Genomic DNA, 11657 nt, shown 5'->3' with positions numbered 1-11657 from the left:
GTGTGAACGCCACTTTGACTGAAGCCCCGGCACCCCGGCGGGACCGTGGCTTTGCGTGCGACTGTCCTGTGCGGGGTCCCAAGGAATCTGCTATCTTAACTGGGCTTCTGTCTCTCTCAAGACATTTGAGTTGAAGTCCGTCAAATTCCGTAAATGGCTTGCACCTTTGGGGAAGCGAGCAGGTAAAATCTCAGAGGTCAAGCGACCAAAATTCCCAAAGTTTAGGAATTGACATGGGTGGGTTATTTTGCCGTTTGTACTTGAAAGTATTTAAAGCTACAGAAGCTTGCCAACGATTTATTTAGCAAATTCCTCCGCGTGAACTTGAGCTCCTCAGAACACTAGGTTCTAAACATGATAGGAGCTGGCACGCGCGCCGAGGATGATCACGTTACTCACCAAATTTCAGCCGTATTTAGAACTAGATTTACTAACATATAGCGCATGCGTCTGTTTCCTGTGAATGCAAAGTTGAAGAAGTCACATTATTTTGCAAAGGCAATTGCAATTGGATTTTAGAAAATCTTTTAGAGAATGAAATGGCCACAGATAACCATATAAATAAAGTTGTTTGGTGCTCTGTGCTCACTTGTAAGCCTAGACCGTGTAATCAAAGGGGTGCTCTCAAATCCTGCCGTATGAGCAATTACCCCCCATCATTCCAAAAGGCCACCGTCAACATTACCTTACCACACACCGAAGACCTGTGCAGAACTTGTGGTTGCCTCTGCCGAAAGGTAGAAGTTGAAGAAGAAATGGGAAGGAGATGCTAGAGATGTGGAGACAGCACAGCCTGGGAAAACCAAGGGTTGTGTTTCACAAAGCGGGGCGTGATCAAAAGGCCTTGATGTTGCACATTCTGTGCTTTGGTGAATTTTTTTAAATTAAGTTTGTTTTCATGGAGACATATAATGATACATGTTTTGATGCACACATGCTGTGTAATATTTAAATCAGATTAGATATATTTCCTCATACAGTTGTTATATTTTCACGGTGAAAACACTGGAAGTCTTTTAGTTTTTGGAAGTTAATACGTTATTGTCATCTATAACAGACCTACTGGGCAATGACATGTCAGGGACTTTCTATCCTGGCCATACTATTAATACCCATTGATCAATGTCTGTTGTCCTCTCCTCCCATGCCAGCACATTGTGCTCTTTTTTTTTTCTTTAAGATTTTATTTATTTATTATGTATACACCATTCTTCCTCCATGTATGCCTGCAGGCCAGAAGAGGGCACTAGTTCTCATTACAGATGGTTGTGAGCCACCATGTGGTTGCTGGGAATAGAACTCAGGTCCTCTGGAAGAACAGTCAATGCTCTTAACCACTGAGCCATCTCTCCAGCCCCCGCACATTGTGCTCTTAGCTCTCTGTGAGGTGAAGATGTTTTTAGACTCCACATATGAGTGAGATTACATGGTACTTATCTTTCTGCGCCCGTTTCACTTTATTTAACATAAAGATTCCCAGTTCCAGGCGATACAAAGGACAGGATTCTTCTTTCAATGGCTGGACGATATTCCCTTGCACACTGAACCGCATTTTCTCGCTCCATTTTCAAGTGGTGGACACTCCGTTTGCTCCCATTTCTTGGCTGTTGTGAACAGCCCTGCAGCAGACATGGCAGCACAGATGTTCTTAACACACTGATTCCGTTTTCTCTGGTGTTTATCAAGTGGTGTTATAATTCAGGATTGAAATGGCCCACTAAGGTCTGTGTCAATTAAAGGCTAGGTCCCTAACTTCACATAGTAGGGAGGTGATAGGGACACTTAGGAGGTGAGACCTTGCCTGGGTATAGTGGTATACAGCTTTAATTCCAGCACTTGCGAGGCAGAGGCTGGTAGGATCTCTGTAAGTTCAGGGCTAGCCCGTGCTACATAGTAAGACACTCTCAAGAAAAGAAGAAAGAAACGAAGCAGTTAGTCATTAAGGGCATGCCTCCAAATGAGGATATTGGGGTTCCCAGCCCTTTCGTCATTTGCTCCATCATGTGCACCTCACTACACGTAGACCCAAAACTTTGGAGCCAACTAGCTCCAAAACTGAGCAAAAAACAAACTCTTCCTCCTGTGAATGACAGGTATTTTGTTACCGTGACAGATAGCTGACTAACGGGATTGCCAGATCAAATAGTAGCTCGATTTTATTCCTATTTGTTTGTAGATTGGCGAATTGTTCTCTTTCTCTTAAGTTGGATCAGCTTCCAACAATTAATTCTTTGTGCTTTCTATGTTTTGAAGCAGCTCCCAAAGTTCACTGGATGCTAAGTGTTTTGTTGGCACCATTTCCCCTGAACCATCTTTATTCCTTTTATTCGGAGGCCTTTCTCTTTTCATGAAGAAAGTAGGCTTGCCACCAAGGGCTTTTTCTCTGGCTACACACCAGGAGTTTCTGAACAAGGGGTGGGGACACCTTCTGCACAGTTAGCTGTTTCTTAACGACTTTACTTATGGTGAACTGGTGTCTCACATGAAGAATTATCTCTTGGCTGCACTTGCATTTTTGTTAGTCTTTCTTTTTTCTTTCTTTTTTTTTTCTTTTTTGGTTTTTCAAGAGAGGGTTTCTCTGTGTAGCTTTGGTGGTGCCTGTCCTGGAACTAGCTCTTGTAGACCAGGCTGGCCTCGAACTCACAGAGATCCGCCTGCCTCTGCCTCCCGAGTGCTGGGATTAAAGGCGTGCGCCACCACCGCCCGGCTTTGTTAGTTCTTTCTTTCACTTAACTATTTGTCAAATGGCAAATGAGTGCAGCCCTGGAAGACAACTTTAGCTGACTGTGTGTGAACTGAGTAACGCCCATGATGTGGTGTTAGAATAAGCGGTGTCCCCTGCAGATTCATGTGTCTGAACACTTGGTCCACAGCCGCTCGTGCTCTTTGGCGAGGTTGTGGAATCTTTGTGATACGGAGTTCGGCTGGAGTAAGTTGGGTCACTGGGGGCGGGCTTTGCTGGAGGAAGTGGGTCACTGGGGGCGGGCTTTGCGGGGTTTCCGGATTGATATCCCCCTTAGCTTCCTGCTCTGGTTTCCTGTAACCACGCCTCCCTCGCCATGTGAACTTTCTGGGTTAAACGTTTTTGTTTTTTGTTTTTTTTTTTTTCCAGAGACAGGGTTTCTCTGTAGCTTTTTGGAGCCTTCCTGGAACTAGCTCTTGTAGACCAGGCTGGCCTCGAACTCACAGAGATCCGCCTGCTTCTGCCTCCTGAGTGCTGGGATTAAAGGCGTGCGCCACCATCGCCCGGCTCTGACTCCAGTTTTTAATATTGACTGACATCCTTTGACTCACTCTGTCTTCCCTTCCAATCCTCCATCTAGGCAAGACGACTAGAGGCCTGGGTGCTGTCTTCCTGAGGTGCCGCCGAGCGAGTCAAAGCATGCAAACTTTGCGGAGCCCTCTCTCTACCCTCCGTGAGCATTCAGCTTCCTTCTTTCCTGGACACTTGGGCCATTTTTCACAGCAGCTTGGGACGGCTGCCTTGTTCGCTCCAGAAAGGTTTAATTATGTAAACAAGCAGCAGGGTGAATAACAGACACACCCTCTTGGGGCAAGAGCAGCCTCATCAGTCTTGACACCCGAAACCAGTATTAGTGGACATCCATGTTGTCTTTCCCCTGGAGCGTAGCCAACAGACACGAATGGTCACGACGGTCACCGGTTACAATGGATGTGTTGTCATTTATACGGTGATCCGTGAGCTGAAAAGCTGGCCGTGAGGTGACACTTTCTGTAAACACTCTTGTAAGGACTCCATGGAGGCTGAAATCAGCATTGTTGATAACTGGTATTATTCAAGCAAGTGTGACATGGGACATTTTCCTTATCAGAGCCGTACAAAGAGGACTAACTATATTATAAAGCAGAGTTCCATTATAAAGTGGGTGCCAGTGATCTGACTCAAGTTCTCTGTATGCCACCCAACTTACTGGCAGAGGCGTCTCCCCAACTTTCCACTCTTACTCCCTCTTACGCATCATACAATGTCTCCCTCTTTTCTCTGTATTTTGTTTGTAAAATTTAAAAGTTCCATCTCGTTTGTAGTCCATCTACTTAAAAAAAGCCAGGTTTCGGAGGGTTGCCACCCTCTCCTCTGGAGTTAGGGCTCGGCTTGTCAATAACTCTCATTTATATAGAGTTTAAAAAGGAGAGTCTTCACCGGGCAGTGGTGGCGCACGCCTTTAATTCCAGCACTCGGGAGGCAGAGGCAGGCGGATCTCTGTGAGTTCGAGACCAGCCTGGTCTACAAGAGCTAGTTCCAGGACAGGCTCCAAAACCACAGAGAAACCCTGTCTCGAAAAACCAAAAAAAAAAAAAAAAAAAAAAAAAATTGCTTAGACACAAAGCAAAGCAGAGTTAGGGGCATAATGGTGACGTGAGATAAAGCAATCTTTTATGTCTGCCTCACGTACTCAGGGAAGTGTGGGAGTAGGGGACGGCTTTCAGACGTTGAGAGCAGCTTTGTAGCCCACAAGGATGGCATTTTATTATCATTTTCAAATATTCTTCTGGACGTCTTCCTTGATTGTCATGCTGGCAAGAAAACAGTTCCAGTTTTTCTTCCCCACCTGTGAAAGGAGCCATTCAGCCTGGCCGATGAAGCCCACGGCGATGTGTTTTAACACTGCCCGTGTTAGCTGGTGCTAACAGTATAAAATGGCTGCTCTCCAGGTAGCTAAGAGCCTCTGGGCAGGTAGCTGTAAGACAGGTGAGGCTGCCCCAGATGTGGTTTGTGGTTTGTCTGGTGGCCTGGCCCACGCTGCTCCATTACCGGACAATACACATTTTTCCTTTAATTTCAAGTTCATCTGCAAAGCGTGTAGTTACTGCTCCCTACTGTGACTCGCCCCTTTTATTCAGAAAAAAAGTGTCAGATGATGGGATTGTGGTTTGTGAGCTCTCTCTCTCTCTCTTTCTCTCTGTCTCTCTCTCTGTCTCTCTCACACACACACACACACACCTTAAAACATTAACAAAACCCTTACCCCTCGCCTTCCTTCCTCCCCCCCCACTCTTCTTTCACTCTGTTCTCTATATAAACTGTGTCTCTGGCTTTAGAAAAGTCTGGTAAACATTTTGGCATTTGTCTGAAGGTCTCCATTTTTATCCCCACTGAGTGGGAAGAGGGGTCAGGAAGGAGGGACCTTCGTCTTGCCAACTGTTTCCCCCTTTAACTGTGGGCGTGATGTTCAGGATCCCACAGTTCTACCCACACCCAGCCACGACAATATCTGCCCACAAGAACTCACCCACCTTTCTGAGGAAGTGGGCAACCTTAGTCTCCATCACCTCATGACTTCCCCAATTTCTTAGTACTGACTATGGTTAGGATGTTTAATGAGATAAAATGTATTTCTCGATAAATAATACATGCCTCTATTCTCAGAACCATGAAGCTTCTGTGCCCAGGCTCAGTGGCTCACAGAATTTAAGAGGGCACTGTCCTTTCACTACGCATGATAAATCCGTGTCTGCCACACCGGTCTGGATCCCTCCTACAGGATCGAGCTGTCTTAGTAATTTCATGGTGAGTGTCCCCAGAAGAGGTTTTCTGAGCACATCTAATGACTTTTGCGCTCAGTGATCATGAAGGGACTTGGCCCTTAAAGAACTGACCGTCCAGGGGACGTACCCCTTCTTTCTGCATCCGGCTCCAGCAGGCCAGACTATATACTGCCCAGCAGCTTCAAATCCTCCTGGCCCTACCTCTGTCTCCAGCACCAACTCCACCACCCTCAGGGAGGGCAACCTGGTAGGGTCAACAGTTCCAAAGTTAAGTATCTCTGGCTGGGGATCCCCAGCTTTCATCTAAAAGCCAGGCCTCCTGCCAGCAAACGTCTGTAACCCTGGTGCTTAGTGGGGAGAGGGGGGACAACAGGCATATCTCAGGGCTCACTGGCCAGTCAGTCTAGCCAAAATGGCAAGCTGTAGGCCTGGTGAGAAATCCTGTCTCAAAAAACAAAGTAGAGGGCAATAGAGAAAGACTTCTGTCCTCCACATGGGCAGCACACACACACACACACACTCACACACACTCACACACAGAGATATGCACAGAGAGAGAGAGAGAAAAAGAGAGAGAAAGGTGCATGTGAGTGTACACACACACACACAGAGATATGCACACACACACACACAGAGAAGCACATACAGAGAGAGAGAGAGAGAGAGAAAGGTGCATGTGCGTGTACATACACACACACACAGAAGCACATACACACGCGCGCGCACAGAGAGAGAAAGGCGCATGTGTGTGTACACACACACAGAGATATACAGAGAGAGAGATGCACACACACACAAACACATGAGAGAGAAAGAGAGAGAAGCACAGAGAAAGAGAGAGAGAGAGAGAGAAAGGTGCATGTGCGTGTACACAGAGAGAGAGATGCACACACACACACAAATGCACACACACACATACACTCACCCACCCACCCCCCATTCCAGAGCTTCTCAGATACTGTGGCCTGTCCCCTCCAGGGCACCGGCTTAGCACCTAGGCATTCACAAGCTGGAGATGCAGGAATTAGTTCCTGTAGTGACTTCGTGCAGTGGATCAGGACAGCTGCTTTTCCTTGCTTGGTCCGGAGAGCCAGTCAGAAGCAGTACCTCACTTGGGAGGCATGGCGGTGATGGCCCCTGTGGTCAAGGCAAAGGCTGGAGCAAGTGTGAGCCTGGTCACACTCGTTCAGTTCCCCATGGAACTTTTGCACGGCCTAGATGGACTGTAGCTGACTCAAGTAGGTTACCCCAATGGAAAAGTGGTAGAGAACTCCATGTAGGGTGTCTTTCTCAGTGGCACTCTATGTTTTTTGAGTCAGGGTCTCTCACTGAAACCAGAGCTCGCTAATGTGGTTAGGCTGCCTGGCCAATGAATCCTAGGGATCTTGTCCCTCTCCCCTCCCCCTACAGACCAGTGCTCAGCTTCACGTGGGTCCTGGGGATCTGAACTCAGATCCTCATGTTTGCCCGGGAAGTACTTTGTTGGCAATCCCCACCTGAGACTATAGAAGGAGCAGCGGGCTGCTTTCCTGCCACCCAGCTCCTGGCTACCTGGCTAGCTTATACCCCGAAATAACAACACACAAACTGTATTCATTTAAATACTGCCTGGCCCATTTCTATTAATGTGTGTAGCACCACGAGGTGGTGACTTACCAGGGAGATTCTAGCCTACGTCCATCTTGGATCAGAGCTTCATCTTATCTGCCTCAGAGAGGAGAGCTATGGCGTCTGTCTGAGGCGTCTTACCTCACTTCCTCTTCCTCCCTGCATTCTGTTCTGTTTACTCCACCTACCTATGTTCTAACCTATGAGGGCCAAGCAGTTTCTTTATTAATTAACCAATGACCTTCCTCCATCCTGAGACTATGCACGAGATGTCTTTCCTAGAGCAGTTGGCTCCCCATCTGGCACTCGGACAGTAGCTATCGCTCTGGAATTTTTTCCCAATAGTCATCAACAAAGGTAATCATAGGCTGATTGCCTTACAGGGACACCCACAGGCTCTTCTTGAGCAGGAAGTAGACTCTCCTATTTTTTGCACTAGCAGAATCTACAAGAACACTGACTAGCTAGCTGGACATCTCTGACCTGGATGGGTAATCTGTTGTTGATTTGGGAGACAAACTGGAAAAACCCCAGGGAAAGCGTGGCCATAGTCGAGGGGCAAATGGAATGAAGATTCAAGCAGCTGCTGCTTTGGTAAGAGTTTGGGGGTCAAATCAGGCATAGCTGAACCTTGCATCTACATCAATAAAAATAAAACCGGGCCCCTTAGTCTCTTTGGAGTCAACAGACGTTCCAAGCGCTATACTTGGGAAAATGACTCTCAACCTTTTGTTTAGCGACTTAATTTTTTTTTCTTTAGTGTCCAAGACTGTGAAGGGTTTTCCAGTAACTTTTTTTCCCAGAGGGGACCTTGGGTCCCTTGGAGTCCATGGTGAAGTCAGGTTCATTCTTTGGGCTTAATAGGTTGCTCACACAAAGCATCACTGTCTCTTCTTGCTGACTGGTTTTGACCTTGGTTCTTACTGGCTGAAAAATCTGATGAATCCCGCACGGGTTTCCAGTTCTGTATAGATAGTGCTGGCACTCAACAAGATGACCTACTGGTCTTGAGGGCCTTCAGGCAGCTTCCCCAGGCTGAGATCCTTAACTCATATGGTGCCCACAGGAAAATATATCTCATTTCTAAGTTACAAGGTTGTTGTATTTGAAGCGGTGGGCTGCTTCCCACCATCTGGCTAGCTTTACCCGAAATAATTACATGGAAACTGTATTCTTTTGAACACTGCCTGGCCCATTAGTTCTAGCCTCTTACTGGCTAGCTCTTACATATTGATCTAACCCATTTCTAATATTCTGTGTAGCACCACGAGCTGGCTTACCAGGAAGATCTTAACCTGAGTCTGTCTGGAGTGGGAGAATCATGGCGACTCACTGACTTGGCTTCTTTCTCCCGGCATTCTGTTCTGTCTACTCCGCCTACCTAATTTTCTGTCCTATCAGGCCAAGCAGTTTTCTTTATTAGTTAACCAATGAAAGCAACAGATAAGATACAAGACCCACCTCCATCACAAGGTAGTAATTATGTATTATAAATAGTATACAGAAAAACAATTATTTAAAAGTTATTGTGAGGATTCAGTCTCCTATGTGTACAGCTGTATTGAGGTGTTAATCTTCATGATTGCCTGGAATGAACTTAGCCTGTTCCCTATGTATAGTTCCCCATCTCAGTATGTAGAAAGCAATTAGAAAGGTGGCCCTGGTTATGTCGACCGTCAGAGAGTGTCTCTGGTCCTTGGTACTAGTGTAACACAAAGCAGCCTCATTTTTGGCTTCAATCAAGTGACTTTTGCTTTGACTATTTCTGCCCCAAATCCCAGGGATCTATTTGGTCTCACTGCCACTCAGGGTCACCCTTTCGTCAGAATGTCCCCGCAGCACTGTATAACGTGCAATTCTATGTTTGTCTGCCCCCTTCCCTATTGTGGGATATTTGTACACTGTGTGAGGTTGTGCTCCTGTGATTGGTCAATGACTAGGCAGAAGAGATAAGTGGGACTTCCGGGCAGAGAGAGGAAGATAATGGAGGCTCACAAGAGATGCCATGGAGACAGGGAACAAGTTGGACACACAGAATGGGAGAGAGGTAAAAGCCATGTGGTAAAATGTAGAATAATAAAAATAAGGGTTAATTGAAGTTATGAGAGCTAATGGGGCAAGCCTAAGCCACAGGCTGAGCTTTCATAATTAATAATAAATCTCCATGTCATTATTTGGGGGCTGGCGGTCCCAACAAGAAAATACTGTTACACTTCCCTGGTCTGATGGCACACTGGGGCCGGGTTGTTGTAGGACAGTCAAAAGAATAGACATTGCCGGGCAATGGTGGCGCACGCCTTTAATCCCAGCACTCGGGAGGCAGAGGCAGGCGGATCTCTGTGAGTTCGAGACCAGCCTGGTCTACAAGAGCTAGTTCCAGGACAGGCTCCAAAGCCACAGAGAAACCCTGTCTCAAAAACAAACAAACAAACAAACAAAAAGAATAGACATTATGGAAAACAACATGAAGGTTTCTCAATAAAACAAAATAGAATCCCAAATAGATCCAACAGTCCTACTACTGAATGTCTGTTGTAAGAAATGAAAGCGGTGTCCCATTTATTGAAAAACTTATGTGTATTAACATTTGCCTGCACCATGTAGGGGCCCGATACAGGCAGAGGCCAGAAGAGAAGGGTGTGAGTTGCCAAGTGGGTGCTGGGAACTGAATCTTACGCAAGAATAAGTTCTCGTAACCATGAACCTATCTCCCCAGCCTTCAAAACAGTATCTTACAGAGAGAACTGCCTTCCTGTGTTCATTATCGTACCAATCACAACAGCCAAGACCTGGAACCCATCTGCAAATGAACTGATAGCCAGACAAATGAAAATCCCACGTATGTGTGTTTTTTAATAAAAGTAGAGAAATTCAGCTTAAATGGGGAAACAACACACACCTCAGGCTGTCAGTATCCTTCCTTAGATGAACCAAGCACCTTAAGATAGCCTCTGAGGCACCAGAATTTGTTGGTGTTGCATTAAGGAAAGAATATTTAGTGTTTTTCCTTGGGTTTATTTGACCAAGAATGAGCCCAGTTTGAATTCTCTACCTCTCTCCCTCTGTCTTCTGTTTGTAGTCTGTGGTTACTGGCTTGTCTGTCGTCTGTCTGTTGTGTGTCTGACCTGTCCCTGTTGCCTGCGTCGGTCCCTAACAGAGGACTTTGTTCGGAAGCATTGCATGGGGAAGGAATGAGGGTGCTGCACATACATCTTCAACAGAGTGTTACAAGGGACAACGTTATACTCTCCAGCTGACCCCAAGTGACAATGTATCAGTACTGCAAACAAACCATTACAAAGCAATATCCAGAAGCTGCTTCCAACATTTATAGCAGATATCTGCTGTATAAGCTTGCTTTTCTACTTGCTTGCTGTTTTCAGCAAATGTTTACCCTATCACACACATACCACACACACACACACACACACACACACACACATTCATTATTCTCTGACTCAGGGGGATGGAAGAACACATAATTTAAGATCAAAGGTATGCATTAGCTTAGGTTATGAAAGCTGTGTGTGTGGGAATTCCAAGGCAAGTGGTTGGTTGTTACAGTGTCCTTTTAAAGGCAGGTGAAGCAAACAGGCTGAGTACACAGGATGCCCGGCCGAGTCTTAAGTGACCTCAAGCTGTCTTATTAACAGCTGTGAGGTTTAGCAAAAGTCCCAGGCTCTTTAGATGTAAGGGATATTTTAATAAAATTGTACCGCTACACTTAGAAGGACCAAGTCATTGACATTGTTTGACGGTCTTGGGAGCAGCGCATGGTCACTGCAGGACTCTGCCGTCTAGGATCAAAAGGTGCTCGTCGGACACTGTGGACCTGGGGTAACTTTAAAAAGACTTAATCTTGCCGGGCGGTGGTGGCGCATGCCTTTAATCTCAGCACTCGGGAGGCAGAGGCAGGCGGATCTCTGTGAGTTCGAGGCCAGCCTGGTCTACAAGAGCTAGTTCCAGGACAGGAACTAAAAAGCTATGGAGAAACCCTGTCTCGAAAATCAAAAAAAAAAAAAAAAAAAAAAAAAAAAGACTTAATCTTGAGAGGCTGTATTCTCCACAGAGAGCTGAAGCTGGCAAAGTTAACATGTCTCAGAGGCTATGGAGACATTCTGAATTGCACTGAATTTAATATTCTGAATTTAACATGTCTCACTGTGTTGATCAGCACATTTCAACTGTAGATCTGCACTGGCTAAAAAAAAATTAATGCTTAAAATATTCTCCAAGTTACAGAGTCTTACAAATATTGGAAAGGCTATGATTCTGTCAACATCATGAAATTTGTTTTTGGGATATTGCTAAGAAAAAGATAAATGAATTTTGAGATTTAGTATTTGGTGGGCTGTTGTAAGATCCCATGAACATTCTTCTTTCTTTGCTGTTTGTTATTTCAGTATATGAAAATCCTGAAATTTGTTTCACTGGAATATAACATTATTATAATCATCATTTCCTCCAATCTCTCAATCACATGTCTGTTGTGGCACTGTTCTTTTTTTTTAATTTTTATTTTATTTGCATTGGTGTTTTGC

Source organism: Chionomys nivalis, chromosome 26 (genome assembly GCF_950005125.1).
Source record: "Chionomys nivalis chromosome 26, mChiNiv1.1, whole genome shotgun sequence".
Taxonomy (NCBI): domain Eukaryota; kingdom Metazoa; phylum Chordata; class Mammalia; order Rodentia; family Cricetidae; genus Chionomys; species Chionomys nivalis.
The sequence above is the reverse complement of the archived record's forward strand: the minus strand, read 5'-3'. Positions refer to the sequence as shown.